Source organism: Ictidomys tridecemlineatus, chromosome 11, assembly GCF_052094955.1.
Source record: "Ictidomys tridecemlineatus isolate mIctTri1 chromosome 11, mIctTri1.hap1, whole genome shotgun sequence".
NCBI lineage: Eukaryota > Metazoa > Chordata > Mammalia > Rodentia > Sciuridae > Ictidomys > Ictidomys tridecemlineatus.
The window spans coordinates 126,041,620-126,058,852 of record NC_135487.1 but is presented as its reverse complement, the minus strand read 5'-3'; positions in this window follow the sequence as shown (position 1 = coordinate 126,058,852).

Genomic DNA, 17,233 nt, shown 5'->3' with positions numbered 1-17,233 from the left:
GAGTTTGGTAGTCAGATGTCCAAAGGGTTGTGACATCAAGTGGCTACTTCATGGATTCTCTGTGCTGTTTCCTAGCAAAAGAGCAAGGGCGGCACGATTAGCTAACGTTTCAAAGAGCTCCGTTCTAGAGAGAAAAGACAGACGACTGTAAATCCAGAACTTTATCTACTTGAAGTCCGAAGAACCAGGCGCAATCTCTCCTGGGGGGGGGGGGGGGGTTGGAGCACATCACTTAAATGTGATGAGTTTGAGTTTGGCCTTAAAGAAAGTAGAGTAGCCAGGGTTGATGGCGCACTCCTGTAATCCCAGTGACTCTGGAGGCTGAGATAGGATTGAAAGTTCTATCGCAAGTTGGAGGCCCATCTCGGCAATTTAGTGAGATCTGTCTCAAAAAAATAAAAAGAGCTGGAGGATGGAGCTCAGTGGTTAAAGCCCCTCTGGGTTAAATCCCAGTACCAAAAAATAAAAAGAATGAGTAGGGTTTTGCCAAATTCTGGAAGACTACATTTTGGCCTAGGTTATATACTAAAAAGTGATAGAGTCCTTGAAGGTTAAAGACCTTGAATTCAGGGCTGGGGCTGTAGCTCAGTGGCAGAGTGCTTGCCTAGCACGTGTGAAGCTCTGGGTTTGATCCATAGCACCACACAAAAATAAACAAAATTAAGGCATTCTGTCCATTTACAACTAAAAAAAAAAAGAAAAAGACCTTGAACTCAGGTCTCCTCCCATTAAGCCAAATAAGACTATTGTAATTGCATCTTTGCAGTGCTCAAATTCTAGATACCTATAGTCTCTTAGAAATAAGGTATTTGGCTGGGTGTGGTGGCCCAGGCCTGTAATCGCAGCAATTTGGGAGTCCAAGGCAGGAGGATCAGAAGATCAGGCCAACCTGGGCAATTTAGCCAGACCCTGTCTCAAAAATGGAGAGGGGAAAACTGGGGTTGTAGCACAGTAGTAAAGTGTCCCTGCGGTTCAATCCCGGTGCTGAAGGGACGGGAGAGTAAGGCATTTAAGGGCTGGGGCTGTGGATCAGTGTTTGAGTGCTTGAAGCCTTGGGTTTCATTCCAGGTAGAGCACACTGGGGAGGAAAAAGGCATTTGAATTGGGTCCAGTAATGCACCCCTATAATCTCAGCAACTTAGAAGGCTGATGCAGGAAGAGAGCAAATTTGAGAACAGCCTGGGTAATTTAGCAAGACCCAGTCACAAAACAAAATAATAAAAAGGGCTGGAGATGTAGGTCAGTAGTAGAGTGCCCTTGAGTTCAATCTCCAGCACCATTCAAAAAATAAGAAAAGGAAATGAGGTATTTGGGTCTTACAGCACATGCAGATCCTTAAAATTTTGCAACGAAATATGCAAGGTTTGAGTAGGTAAAATATGCATTTGGCCCCCAACAAATTTCTAGATCTTATTTCAAAGCTTATGAAAAGTTTCCCTGTTTAAAAAAAAAAAAAAGTGCAAAATATAGCCCAAAGGCCCAGGTCCACATTCTACACTGAGATTCACCAATCATGAGAACTTGGGCAACTCCCTGAACTTTTCTAAGCCTCTGTTTTCACTGTCAGATGGGATTCTTGACTGCCCTGCCAACATCAGAGGCCCAGAGTGACTTTATCACTAGTGGAGGCCTGCCCTTGTTCTCAAGAGTCCTGTGCAACACTTGGCTGTCTTCATGCCCACGGCAGTGCATTTCTCAAGTGTTGCCTTTATAACACTGTGGCCTCTCAGCATGGTTCCCCCTGTGATAGGAGTCCCTCTGGCCCTGGCCACCGGCACATGAGACCCTATTGGCACAGTGTGGCATTCTGCAAGCTCCTGTTGCAATAAAGCACCCTTCAGTCCCTCAGACACAGACTTGTAAATTTGTTTCCATAGCAAATCTAAACTTGTTGCAACAGAGTAACTAGATTCCAGTTGGTGTTTACTTTCCAATGCATTCCAGTTTGAAATGCAGTAGTGTGACAGAACAGATTGCCAGGCTAATCCTATTTGATGTTATTGTTAGGAGAGAATCACTTTTTTTTTTTTTTTTTTTTTTGGTACTGGACCTTGAACCCAAGAGTGCTTTACTATTCAGCTAGTTACATCCCCAGGCCTTTTTATTTTGAGCCAGGGTCTCCCCTCAATTACTGAGGCTGGCCTCAAATTTGCAATCCTCCTGTTTCAGCCCCCTGAGCTGCTGGGTTTACAGGTGTGAGCCACCACACCCAGTTTACAAATTCTTAAAAAGATGTTTCAAGGGTAAAATCAGTGTCACAATAGGGTTCCTATTTTTTTTTTTTTTTTAGTTTTAGATGGACACAATATCTTTACTTACCATTTTTATCATTTTTATGTGGTGTGAGGATAGAACCCAGAACCCAGTACCTCACATATGCAAGGCAGGTGCTCTATCACTGAGCTACAGCCCCAGCCCACAATAGGTTTCCTTCAAGTGTCCAGGTTGGTATTATAAATAGGCAGTTTCACGGCAACAAACCTGATTTTAAACTATTTTCCAATTGAGCACATGTCAATTTAGTTAAATCCAAGGGTCCTGCTCATTTCTCTACTTTGGAGGTGGTAATAAGGCTTCTAAATTCTTACTGCAACAAATTTCTTGGGCCTCTCATTCAATGCACACTGCAGATGCTGGCTGCAATAATACAAATGGAGTTTCCCTTTGTTGCAATAATCTCCCAGGCCTTGGTTGCAATTTAATATCTGAGTTCTTCTTACATCATCCACCAACTCACAGCTGCCCCTAACAACCAAGCCAGGAGCCTCAGAGGGTCAGTTACATGGGCGGGAATGAGCCTGATTCCCCTGGGATTTAGGTCTCCCTTTGTGCTTTGCACACTTTAATGCACAAACAAATCACCTGGGAATTTTCTTAAAAAGCAGATTTTAATTCAGTAGGTTTAGGGTGTGTGCGTTTCTAACAAGTTCCAAACTGTAGCTGCTGCTACTTTGGATAACGGTTATTGGAGTAGTAAGGATCTAAACCAACATGAGTCACAGGCCCCCAACCTGCCAGCCCAAATCGGAACTAGTTCCCAAGTATCTCAATAAAATTATGTGGATGCTGGTACATGATTTTTTTTTTTTTAAAGGTGGGATTGATCCCAGGGGTGCTTAACCACTGAGCCACATCTCCAGTCCCCCTCCTTTTTCAATTTAGAGACAGGATCTTGCTGGGTTGCTTAGGGCCTCATCAAGTTGCCCAGGCTGGCTTTGAACTTGCGATCATCCTGCCTCAGCCTCCAGAGTCTCTGGGATTACAGGTGTGTGCCACTGTGCCTGGCTTGCTGATGCATGATTCTGAATTTGTGATGGCGGGGAAAGAGGTCAAGACAGAAACGAGGGAACTTGGAGCCTTGGGACAGATAATGCTTGTAGGTGCACATCCGGTTCTAGGGTTCTGGAGGAGCAAGGTCAGGGCAGATGGTAGTGAAGCTATTGGATGTATCAGGAAGCAGTTGACAGCTACAGAACAGAGCACTGGAGGAAGAGGCAGGGGTCTAGTCATGGAAACAGCCTGGTTTTTGCATTCAACCCGGGTTTGAATCTGCTGGTCATTTACCAGTTTTAAAGCTAGAAGCAAATGACTTAACTAGAATTTATTTTCCTCCTCCTCCTCTTCCCCCACTTCCCCCTCCTCTACCTCCTCCTTCCCGTCCTCCCCTTCTTCTTCTTCTTTTTAGTATGGGGAACTGAACCCAGGGGTGCTTAACCACTGAGCCACATCTCCAGCCCTTTTTTATATGTTATTTAGAGATAGGGTTGCACAGGGTTGGGGTTGGGGTTGGGGCTCAGCGTAGAGCACTTGCTAACATGTGGGGGGCCCTGGATTCGATCCTCAGCACCACATAAAAATAAATAAAATAAAGGTATTGTGTCCAACTACAACTAAAAAATAAATATTAAAAATAAAAAGAGAGGGGCTGGGGTTGTGGCTCAGTGGTAGTGCATTCACCTCACATGTGAGAGACCCTGGGTTCAATCCTCAGCACCACATAAAAATAAATCAACAAAATAAAGATATTGTGTCCATGTATAACTAAAAAAATATTTTAAAAAAATTAAAAATTAAAAAAAAAAATAAAAAGAGAGCTGGGCATGGTGGCACACACCTGTAATCCCAGCAGCTTGGGAGGCTGAGGCAGGAGGATCGAAAGTTCAAATCCAAGCCTCAGCAAAAACAAGGCACTAAACAACTCAGTGAGACCCTGTCTCTAAATAAAGTACAAAATACGGCTGGGGGTGTGGCTCAGTGGTCGGGTGCCCCCAAGTTCAATCCAGGGTACCAGAGAAAGAGAGAGAGAGAGAGAGAGAGAGAGAGAGAGAGAGAGAGAGAGAGAGAGAGAGAGAGACTGACTCAGTAAGTTGCTTAGGGCCTCACTAAGCCGCCGAGGCTAACCTCGAACTCGAAATCCTCCTGCCTCAGACTCCAGAGCTGCTAGGATTACAGGCATGCACCGCTGCATTTCTAAACAAAATGTTCCTCTGTTCTAACAATAGAATACAAAACCTCACCTGCTCAATAGGTTTAAAGGAAATGTCAGCTTCCCTCCCTGTAACTCATGAAGGAATCCAGAGGTTTGGCCCTCAGCCTCTTGTGACCTGTACAACTTCTTGGCCCCAGGTACTCTTCGGTGAGCTGAAGGAAAAGAAGATAGTCAGATTCGACCTCTGGTTTTCAAAACTGTATATCCATGTCTTCCTCCCACCCTTGCCTCCCAGAATGAAAGAACAGTGCTACTTTTATGCACTTTGTGTGGAGTCAGAGTGGTTCAGTCTATGGGCTGTGGATTCAGAGATAACAGGGTCTGTACTGGCTCCGCGGTGGACACTTTGTGACACTTTTTTCCACTTTAGGAAAGCTACTTAATTGCCCCAGTCTGTTTTCAGTCTGTAGAATGGGGTTGTGGTGAAGAGTGAATGAATGAAGCACTTAAAAATGCTTCAAAGACAGTCTGGAACATTAAAAAGTGCTAGATAAAATGGATTGTCACTGTATTTATTATTATTATTCCTGTTACTGGGGACTGATCCCAGGGGTGCTTCACCACTGAGCTACATCTTCAATCCTTTTTTATGTTTTCATTTTATTTTATTTGGGTACCAGGGATTAAACTCAGGGGCACTCGACCACTGAGCCACATCCCCAGCCCTAATTTGTATTTTATCTAGAGACAGGGTCTCACTGAGTTGTTAGAGCCTCGCTTTTTGCTGAGGCTGAGCTTTGAACTCATGATCCTCCTGTCTTAGTCTCCAGAGCTGCTGGGATTACAGGTATGTGCTGCCACTGCACTTGGCTTTTTTTTTTTTTTTTTTAGACAGGGTCTTGCTACATTGCTCAATATGACCTCGAATTTGTAATCCTCTTGCCTTAGCCTCTTTTTTAAAAAAAAAAAAAAATTTTTTTAAAGAGAGAGGGAGAGAGAGACAGAGAATTTTTTAATATTTATTTTTTAGTTTTCGGCAGATACAACATCTTTGTATGTGGTGCTGAGGATCCAACCCAGGCCGCACGCATGCCAGGCGAGTGTGCTACCGCTTGAATTTGTGATCCTCCTGCCTTAGCCTCCTGAGTTGCTAGGAGATATATATATACACACACACAAACACACACATATGTATATATGTATATATACATAATATACATGTATAAATATATATTCAATCACAACACACACACACACACACAAATAAATAAAAGAAAGGACTTTAGAAGGTGAAGGAGATAATTTTCTGAAAACTCATCTCCAAGTTACCCCTACTATTTACAACCAAATTTTTGTCTTAGAAGCAGAAATAGGGGCTGGGGATACAGCTCAGCTGGCAAAGTGCTTGCCCCACATGCACAAGGCCCTGGGTTCAATCCCCAGCACCAGACACACACACACACACACACACACACACACACACACACACACACACCAGAAATAGTACTGATTTTGTACACCTTCTTCCAATGATGTTCTCTTTACAATTTTTTATGCAAAGGTAGAGATACTTATTTCTTTTACATAAATGATAGAATACCACATTCATTGTACTTTACTTTTTTTTTTTTAACTTAGGGGTATATCTCAAGACTCCTTCATATTAGTATATAAACATTTAATAAATTAATTAATCCTTGTAGTACTGAAGGGTGAATCTGGGGGTACTCTACCACTGAGCCAGCCCAGTCCTTTCCTGTTTTTTTTTTTTTACTTTTCAAACAGGGTCTTCCTCAGGTGCTCAGGCTGGCCTTGATCCTACTGCTTCAGCCCTTGTCCAGAGTCGCTGGAATCACAGGTGTGGGATGTGGGACAGTCGTGCCCCGCCCGCCCACTGGTTCCACTGGTAATAGTTCCCAGTATTTCTGTGTCCCAAATCCTTTCGCTGGCTCCACCTAATGGGTAATTAGGTTGCTTCCTTTCTTTTGATCAAGCAAATAATGCTGTAGGAGTGATACTGTATACATTTCCCCATTCGGGAGTAAGGATCTCGCACCACTTTGCAAAAGAAAAAAAAGGTACCAGGCCCTTCACAGAAGCTGGAGTAGCTTCTGTCCACCGACCAGGGTGCCCCAGGGTGCATAAGAAGGCCACCATTCTGCACAGCCACAAACCAAGATTCATCTGCTCTTTTTTTTTTTTTTTTTTGGTTCCTGGGAATTAAGCTACATCTTCAGAACCAGGTGGACAGACTTGAACATATCTGGCTGCACCCTTCAGCCCTAGGGGTGGAGAGGGCTCTGGGGGCTGCTGGGTGAGGAGGGGTGGGGTCCCCCTTTCTGTACTGATAAGATTGGGCCAGAGTGGGCTCTCTGCCCTCCAGCTCAGGGGAGAGCGAGCCTCCACCCGTGTTGGGGGGCAGGTCTGTGCTTGCAGGAGGAGGCTGATAATCGTGGTTTCTGTTGAGGACAGAGGGCAGTGGGAGTACTGAAGGCCCACTTTTTTATATATTTATTTTTTAATTATAGTTGGACACAATACCTTTATTTACGTATTTTTATGTGGTGCTGAGGATCGAACCCAGGGCCTCGCACGTGCTAGGCAAGTGCTCCACTGCTGAGCCACAACCCCAGCCCCTGAAGGGCCATTTTTACCTGTGGGCTCAGGACTTCATCCATTCCTCGTGTCAGTCATTTGTCCCCCTCCCTTATATTCCTTGGGCATTGCTGGGTGCCAGGCTCCCAGTGAAGGTTGGGGTATGAGGTTTCTAAATATGAAAATAACTGTTGAGGCCTGGGGATGTGGCCCAGTGGTCAAGCACATGCTTAGCTCCTTCAATTCCCACCACTCCCTAAAAAATCCAGAAAAGGGCAGGTGGCTGGCCAGGACTGTTAAGAGGCTCATCCATGCCTGGTGCTTAGGCGGCAGCGGCCCACACCTGAGATCCCAGAGGCTCCGGAGGCTGAGGCAGGAGGATTGCAAGTTCAATAGCAGCCTCAGCAACTCAGTGAGGCCCTAAGCAACTCAGTAAGACCCTGTCTCTAAATAGAATACACAAAAGGGCTGAGGATGGATGTGTCTTGGTGGGTTCAATCTCCAGTGCCAAAAATAAATAAATAAATAAATAAATAAATAGGCTTACCCATGAGATGGCTGGTCTCCAGCTTTGGGTTCTGTTGGGCAACCTGGGCACACCCTGCCCTTTCTCTGACCGCAGTGCTCCAGTTTGGATGCTTCCATTTTTCCATGTTTATTTATTTATTTATTTATTTTTATGCTGCTAGGGATTGAACCCAGGACCTTGTGCTCTGACACTAGCAATTTTATTTTATTTTGAATTTTTATGTTGTTTTGAGAGAGGGTCGAGGTATTTTGCCCAGGTTGGCCTCAAAATACTGAGCACACAGAGGGAGCTCCGTGGAGTGGAGGAAAGAAATGGTGGAGGGGAGGACTAGGAGTGATATTGGCCAAATAATACTGTTACATGGTGTGCATGTGTGACTGTGTGACGACAGATCCCACCATTATGGGCGACTAGAATGCACCCATTTAAAAAATGTGGAAAAAAATAAAGAAATCCTGGGCACAAGTGATCCTCCTGCCTCAGCCTTCCAAATCCTGAGATTATGGGCATCTACCACTAGGACCCAGTTCTTTTTTTTTTTTTTTTTTAATTTTTAATATTTATTTTATTTAGTTATCGGCGGACACAACATCATTGTTGGTATGTGGTGCTGAGGATCGAACTCGGGCCGCACACATGCCAGGCGAGCGCACTACCGCTTGAGCCACATCCTCAGCCCCGTTTTTTTTTTTTTTTTTAAATATTCTTTTTTTTTTTTTTTTTTTTAATATTTATTTTTTAGTTCTCGGCGGACACAACATCTTTGTTGGTATGTGGTGCTGAGGATCGAACCCGGGCCGCACGCATGCCAGGCGAGCGCGCTACCGCTTGAGCCACATCCCCAGGACCCAGTTCTTTTCTTAATTTTTTTTTTATAGTTGTAGATGGACAGCATGCCTTTACTTTATTTATTTTTATGTGGTGCTGAGGATCGAACCCAGGGCCTCACGCAGGCCAGGCAAACACTCTGCCACTGAGCCCCAGCCCCAGCCCGTGGGGCCCAGTACTTGCTTTGCTTGTGGTTTATTTTGATACCAGGGATTGAACCCAGGGATGCTCAGCCACTGAGCTATATCCCAGACCTTTTTTATATTTTATTTATATACAGAGTCTCACTAAGTTGCTCAGGGCCTCCTTAAGTTGCTGAGGCTGGCTTTGTACTCATGATCCTCCTACCTCAGCCTCCCAAGCCACTGGGACTACAGGAGGGCACCACTGTATCAAGTTGCCTATTTACTTATTTAGTGGTACCGGGGATTGAACCCAAGTGCATCTTACCACTAAATAAACACCCAACCCTTATAGTTTTTGTTTTGAGACAGGATCTCATTCTATTGCCCCGTTGGGTCTTGAACTTTGCAATGGTAATGCCTCAGCCTCCCAAATTGCTGGTCTCAGTGCTGGGATCAAACTCAGGGCCTCACACAGGCTGGGCAAGCATTCTACTCCTGAGCCACATCCCCAGCCCCACATATGAACTTATTTAAAGAAGCAGAGTTCTACAACATTTTAATGATAAACGGTAATCTCAGCCTCTATTTCCTCTCTCCTGAGAAGGCAACATTCCACCTTCAAACCATCTTAACTTTCTGAGTGGGGTGGCTCAGTCCTGTAATTCCAGTGACTCCAGAGGCTGAGGCAGGAGGATCCAAGTTCAAGGACAGCCTCAGCAATTCAGTGAGACTCTGCCTCAAAATTAAAAGTAAAAATGGCTGGAGATGTAGCTTCATGGTAGAGTGCCCCTGGGTTTAATCTTCTGTACAAGGAAAATATTTTTTTTCTCTTTATTTTTACTTATTTATTTATTTTTTAAATATACATGACAATAGTGGAGTGCATTACACTCATTATTACCCATTTATAGCACAATTTTTCGTAACTGTATATAAAGTATGTTCACGCCAAATTATGCCATTATACATGTACTCTCTCTTTTTTTTTGCATTACAATTCTTAATACACATATGTACCACAATTTATCTTATCTCTGAAGATTTGAATTTGGTGTCAACATATCTCTTTATAAGCATCTGAATCAGTGACCATGATTGATTTTCTTGCTATATACTTTATTTCAAGGCTTTTTATTTTATTTTATTTTATTGGTTGTTCAAAACATTACAAAGATTTCAGAATCACACTGGTTACACATCCACATTTTTACATAATGCCATACTAGTGTATGTTGTATTCTGCTATCTTTCCTATCCTCTGCTATCCCCCTCCCCTCCCCTCCCCTCCCCTCCCCTCCCCTCCCCTCCCCTCCCCTCCCCTCCCCTCCCCTCCCCTCCCCTCCCCTCCCCTCCCCTCCCCTCCCCTCCCCTCCCCTCCCCTCCCCTCCCATCTTCTCTCTTTTTTTTTTTTTAAATATTTATTTTTTAGTTCTCGGGGGACACAACATCTTTGTTGGTATGTGGTGCTGAGGATCGAACCTGGGCCGCACGCATGCCAGGCGAGTGCACTACCGCTTGAGCCACATCCCCAGCCCCTCCCATCTTCTCTCTCTACCCCATCTACTGTAATTCATTTCTCTCCTTGTTTTTTTTCCCCATTCCCCTCACAACTTCTTATATGTAATTTTGTATAACAATGAGGGTCTCCTTCCATTTCTATGCAATTTCCCTTTCCTGCCCACCTCATGTCTCTATTTAATGTTAATCTTTTCCTCCTGCTCTTCCTCCCTGCTCTGTTCTTAGTTGCTCTCATTATATCAAAGAAGACATTTGGCATTTGTTTTTTAGGGATTGGCTAGCTTCACTTAGCATAATCTTCTCTAATGCCATCCATTTCCCTGCAAATTCCATGATTTTGTCATTTTTTTAGTGCTGCGTAGTACTCCATTGTGTATAAATGCCACATTTTTTTTTATCCATTCATCTATTGAAGAGCATCTGGGTTGGTTCCACAGTCTGGCTATTGTGAATTGTGCTGCTATGAACATCGATGTGGCAGTATCCCTGTAGTACGCTCTTTTAAGGTCTTCAGGGAATAGTCCGAGAAGGGCAATAGCTGGGTCAAATGGTGGTTCCATTCCCAGCTTTCCCAGGAATCTCCATACTGCTTTCCAAATTGGCCGAACCAATTTGCAGTCCCACCAGCAATGTACAAGAGTACCCTTTTCCCCACATCCTCGCCAGCACTTGTTGTTGTTTGACTTCCTAATGGCTGCCAATCTTACTGGAGTGAGGTGGTATCTTAGGGTGGTTGTACAAGGAAAATATAAAACCAAAACCATCTTAATTTATTGGGGGGAATTTATCTCCGTATATCTCTAAACAACATGCTTTTGTATGGCTCCTTCCTGATTTATTTAGTTTTGGGCTTTACCTGTTCACGGAACCTGTGGCACACAAGTTTGAGTTCTTTTCTGACTCCCTTGTAGAGTCTTCCTGTTCCCCAGCTCCCACTGTCCCAATAGTGTTAGGTCATAATTTTTGTGTGTGTGTGGTGCTGGGGATTGAACCCAGCGCCTTGGGCATGCGAGGCAAGCACTCTACCAACTGCGCTACGTCCCCTGCCCCTAGGTCATGATTTTTCTGGTACAGATATTTAGTGTTCACATTATCAGTCACATCTGAGTCATGTAGTGAACCACGATTATTTATTCTTTTCATGAACATTTTATTTTCCCTAAATTGCTAATTTTTGTTTTCTCTTTGCTTAAATTTCTAGGCTATTTTTCACTAGTTCAGCCATGAATCCTCCACTATTTCAGTCTCAAATATTTATTTGTTTATTATTGGTACCTGGGATTGAACCTGGGATGCTTAACCACTGAGCCACATCCTCAGCTCTTTTTATACTTTATTTAGAGACAAGGCCTTGCTAAGTTGCTGAGGCTGGCCTCACACTGTATGACTGGGTCCACTTTGCCTATGGCCTAGATCTGGGGGCACAACTGTCCTTTTGGAATCTCCCTGGCCCATAATTCTGGGGATTCCCCTTCACCCTTTATCCTGTGTTGCAGATTATGTTTCCTAAATACTAGGTGTTTCTCTTTCGTGGTTCATTTTCTTTTTCTTTTCTTTCTTTCTTTCTTTCTTTCTTTTTTTTTTTTTTGGAGAATTTTTAATATTTATTTTTTAGTTCTGGGTGGACACAACATCTTTGTTGGTATGTGGTGCTGAGGATCGAACCTGGGCCGCACGCATGCCAGGCGAGCGCGCTACCGCTTGAGCCACATCCCCAGCCTTTCTTTCTTTCCTTCTTTCTTTCTTTCTTTCTTTCTTTCTTTCTTTCTTTCTTTCTTTCTTTCTTTCTTTCTTTCTTTCTTTCTTTCTTTCTTTCTCTCTCTCTCTCTCTCTCTCTCTCTCTCTCTCTCTCTCTCTCTCTCTCTCTCTCTTTCTCTCTTTCTTCCTGAACATTGAAGCCAAGGCCTTCCACATGCTAAGCATGCACTCTACCTCTGAGATATAATCCCAGCCTTTCATTATTTTTTTTTTTAAGGTGCATATCCTGTAGTAACTTGGGGGCGTGTGCTTAGAACACAGAATTTATCCGTCTGAAATCATCTGTATTCTATCCTTACTTGACTCTTTGGCTCTGTTTTAGTCCGTTTTCAGTTGCTATAACTGAATACCACAGGTTGGATAATTTGTAAGGAATCCAGGTTTATTCCGCTCATGGTTCTGGAGGTTGTGAGACTCAAGTTCTGGGACGTCAGCTAGGAGAAACCTTCTTGCTGGCAGACACTCTGCAGACTGGGGGCGGCACAGGGCATCGTGTGTTGAGAACAGGGCATGGACCACCCAGAGACAAACTGGCTTCTAGAACACACCCACTCTCAAGACAGCCCATTAACCCATTAATCCATGAAGGCATTAATCCTTCCACGAGGACAGATCCCTCACGACCTAATCACTCTCTAAGGGTCTCACCTAGTCCTACCTCTTAATGCCATATAACAGGGATCAAATCTCAACATTAAGGGCCAGGAGCTTCGGGGCAGGCCTGAAATGCCAGAGACTCGGGAGCTGGGGCAGGAGGATCACAAGTTCAGGCCCTCCTTACCAGGGTAGTGAGACTGTCTCAGAATTCTCAAAAATAATAAAAAGGGCTGGGGACTGGCTCAATAGTAGAGTGCCCCTGGGTTCAATCCCCAGTAACAAAAAATAAACAAATTCAATAAACCAAATAAATTTCAACACGAGTCCTTCAACCCATAGCAGGCCCCGTGTAGAATTTTAGGGTGAAAATACTTTGCTTTCAGAGGTTTTTCTTTTTTTCTTTTGTCTTCTCAGTGCTGGGGTGGAACCGGGGTCCACAGGTGTGCCCCTCCCTTTGCCTTTAGACCTGTGAGGCCCCGGCTGGCGTCACTGTCACCTGTCTTCCAGGGTGGCCGTTAAGAAGTTCAAAGCCACTGGGTCCTCATCCATTTTGAGACATTTTGTTTGTTTCTGCTTTCCCCTTGAGACATCGTGGGATTTTCTCTTTGGCTCTAGTGCTCTGAAATTTCTTAAGGGTGTGGACCATTTTTATTAATTACACTTGATTTTTTTTTTTTTTCTTTTTGGTGGTGCTGGGGATTAGAACCCAGGGCCTTGTGTGTGAGAGCTCATCCCACTGAGCTACATCCCCAGCCCTCAATCTTAAAGTTCTTGTCCATCAGTTCTGGGAAGTTCTCTGTAATTCTGCTGCTTCTTCTCTCCTCCTCCTCTTCCTCTTCTTCCTCTTTCTTTTTTTTTTTTTTGGTGATACTGGGATTGAAGCCAGGGCCTTGCACATGCCAGGTGAGTACTCTACCACTGAACTACAGCCTCAGCTCTTCATTTTTTATCTTGAGACAGGGTCTTGCAAAGTTGCCCAGGCTGATCTTGAACTTGAGATCCTCCTGCCTCAGCCTCCTGAGCCTCTTGGATTGAAGGCCTGGGCCCCCGCGCCTGCCTGGCAGCTCACTGTTTCTTAAACGGCTTTTAACCAGTTCTTATTTTTATTCCTCTCCCTTCTCATTCCCTTCCAGACCCACTTGATGACACCCTCCCTGAGCATTTTGAGGTTCTATAATATTGATCCAGATTGATTCTTACCATTCCCTGAGGCCACTGTGCCAAGTCATAACCTCTGGCACATCGACCCTCTACCCTCCATAATGTTGTCACTGTTCTTTCTCTTCTTCTGAATGCCCATCTTTTGGGGTCTGTCTTTTCAAAATTATATTTAATGCCTTTTTGGAAAAATTACCTTTAAATGGGCATGGTGGCACATACCTATGATCCCAGTAACTTAGGAGGCTGAAGCAGGAGGATTGAAAGTTTGAGGCCATCCGGGCAACTTAGTGAGAGGTCTTATCTCAAAACAAAAACCAAAAAAAAAAAAAAAAAAAGAAAGAAAGAAAAGAAAGAAAAAAAAATCAAAACAGCTGGAGGTGTAGCTTAGTAGTAGAGTGCTTGCCTAGCCTGAGTAAGGCCCTGAGTGTAATCCCCAGAACTGTGCAAACAAACAAACAAACAACAACAACAACAACAAAAACCACCACCACCACCAAAACAAACAAAAACCCCCCAAATCTTTTAAGCTGGACACGGTGGGACACAAATGTTGTCCCAGTGATTCCAGAGGCTAAGGAGGCCCAGGTCACATGAGCTCAGAGTTCTAGACCAGCCTGGGCAACATTTATTTTTTTTTATTTTTAGTTTTTTTAGGTGGACATGATATCTTTATTTCATTTTTATGTGGTGCTGAGAATCGAACCCAGTGCCTCACGCACGCTAGGTGAGTGCTCTACCACTGAGCCGCAACCCCAGCCCCTGGGCAATATCTTAAACAAAAAAAAATCCCTTTATTGAAGTTTTAGTAGAGAAAACTTTAGTAGATACGTCTATTCATTTTACTCCTTTACTGGAAGACTTTGTTATTGTTGTTATTTTAAGTAATGTTACAGATTTCTCTTTTTCTTGCTTTTATTACAATACTGGGAATCCAGGGGCTCCCGCATGCTAGACAAGTGCTCCACCACTGAGCCACATCCCCAGCCTTTTTTTTTTTTTGATTCAGGGTCTTGCTAAGTTGCTGAGGCTGGCCTTGAACTTGTGATCCTCCTGTCTCAGCCTCCCAAGTTGCTGGGAATAGAGGTGCCTGGTTAGAAAATATTTCTTTTTTTTTTTTTTAATATTTATTTATTTTTCTTAGTTTTAGTGGACACAATACCTTTGTTTTATTTATTTATTTTTATGTGGTACTGAGGATCGAACCAAGGGCCTCACACATGCAAGGCAAGTGCTTTACCACTGAGCCACAACCCCAGCCCCTAGAAAATATTTCTTTTCTTTTTTTTTTTTTTAAAGAGAGTGAGAGAGGGAGAGAGAATTTTTAATATTTATTTCTTATTTCTCGGCGGACACAACATCTTTGTTTGTATGTGGTGCTGAGAATCGAACCTGGGCCACACACACATGCCAGGCGAGCGCGCTACCGCTTGAGCCACATCCCCAGCCCTAGAAAATATTTCTTAAACAAAGACAGGTCCCTGCTCTGTGGGGCTTCTTGTCTGCAGGTATGTTGACAAATAGCAAGGACAATCACTTTTTTAGTTTTATACTATTTTTGGGGGGGAAGTGGGTACCAGAGATTGAACTCAGGGGCACTTGACCACTGAGCCACATCACTAGCCCTATTTTGTATTTTATTTAGGGACAGAGTCTCACTGAGTTGATTAGGGCTAGGCTTTAGCTGAGGATTTTTTTAATATTTATTTTTTAGTTGTAGGTGGACACAATATATTTTATTTATTTTTATGTGGTGCTGAGGATGGAACTCAGGGCCTTGCGCTTGCTAGGTGAACACTCTACCACTGAGCCACAACCCCAGCCCACGGAGGCTGGTTTTAAAGTCAACAATCCTCCTGCCTCAGTTTCCTGAGCAGTTTTTTACTCTTTTATCGTGTGTTAATATCAGGTGTTTCCCCCAGAAGTAGGAGAGGGCTCCTTGTCCTCCACCCATCTTTCTTTCTTTCTTTTTTAAATTTTTGTAGTTGTAGATGGACAGCATGTCCTTTTTATTTGTTTATTTTTATGTGGTGCTGAAGATTGAACTCAGTCCCTCACTCATGCTAGGCAAGTGCTCTGCCACTGAGCCTCAGCCCTCCATCCATTTTTCAAAGGAGGAAAGTGAGACTCAGAAGTGACTGCCCACAGTCACCAGGGAGTAGGTTGGGGAACCTAGATTCCAAAGCAGGTTTTAGAAGTCAGTATTGTGCAAGGCACGTCAGCTGCTAGATAGGACTTGATGGTCTAGTTTCTCATGTGGTCCTCGCTATACCTGCTTTGCAATTGACAGAGGCGTTTCTTAAAGATCCAGACTTCTGGGCCCCACCCCACTCTTACAGAATAGGGGACTCTTCAGCTGGATTCAGACATTTGTAGTTTTTGGAAGCTTTTCTAGTGTACATTTTATGGATGTATGGGGAATCATATTTAAGACTTTGGGCATGCTAGCTAATAACTGAATAACTGAGCTATACAGCTCCACTTATTATATATTCTTTTTCCTTTTTCTTTTGAGGGGGGGCACTGGGGATTGAATTCAGGAGCATTCTATTACTGGGTTAGATCCCAACCTTTTTTAGTGTGTGTGTGTGGAGCTGAGGATTGAAGCCAGGACCTTGTGCATGGGAGGCAAGTACTCTACCAACTGAGCTATATCCCCAGTCCTGTCCCCAACTTTTATTTTTGAGACAAGGTCTTGCTAAATTGTCCAGGCTGTCCTTGAATTTGTAATCCTCCTGGCTCAGCCTCTTGAAATGCTGACATTACAGGCCTGTGCTTCCACAGCTGGCTTTTTTCATTTTTAGGGCTGGGGATCTGACCTACAGCTTCACCATGCCAGGAAGTGCCCCACAGCACCTCTTCACACAGCTGCACAAGTAGATGTTCTGGGCAATCCAGACAAGTGGGCTTTACCGAGAGGGTGGCCCCTAAATTTATTTATGAAGCTGAGTTGAATTTGGGCACATGCAGGGGGTGGGGAGGAGAGCCATATCAGGTTTGTCAGATGGAGAATTCAAGCCCAGGCCTTTCACCGTCCCTCTTAATTACTGTCCCCATCATTGTTCCCCCTCATCACCCTTCCCCTCTTCCGCTTCAGCCTCCTCCCCAAAGCTCAACAGCCTCTTCATGGGCTGAGCACAAGAGAAGGTTCAGGTGTTGCAGCATGTAAAGCACATGCTCAGGGCCGAGAAGCAAAGATGGGATAAACAAGAAAAGGACACGAAGTGACAGGTGACCCGGGAAGGCCAGGTGCAGGGCCCATCATTATGGGCAGACATAAGTGAGCCCGGAAAAGGCCACCCACAAACTTGGGTGAATGTGAAGGTCACTGGAAGAGACGGATGTAAGAAGTTCCCACACGAAGACGGAACAGACTCCATGCAGGGACATAAAAGGATGCGAAGGACACCCGCAGGGGACAGGTGAGGGGCACAAGCGGCCAGGGATGGTCTCAGGTGATTTCTCACAACTGTGAAGAGGCCTGAGCCACAAGCCGGCGTCTTTGCCCTACTTAACCGAGAGGGGATTGACCACAAGTGCCCGACCCTGGCTTCCAGCTCCCTGTCCATTCTCCGTCTCCCTGGCTGCTGCCCTGGGATCCAGGCCCCAGGCCCCGGGGTAACGTGCCCTGGACGAGCACTCTGGTGACAGAGGGCGATGGCTTCCCCCTATGCCGTGTTTATTTCAGCTCTCAGA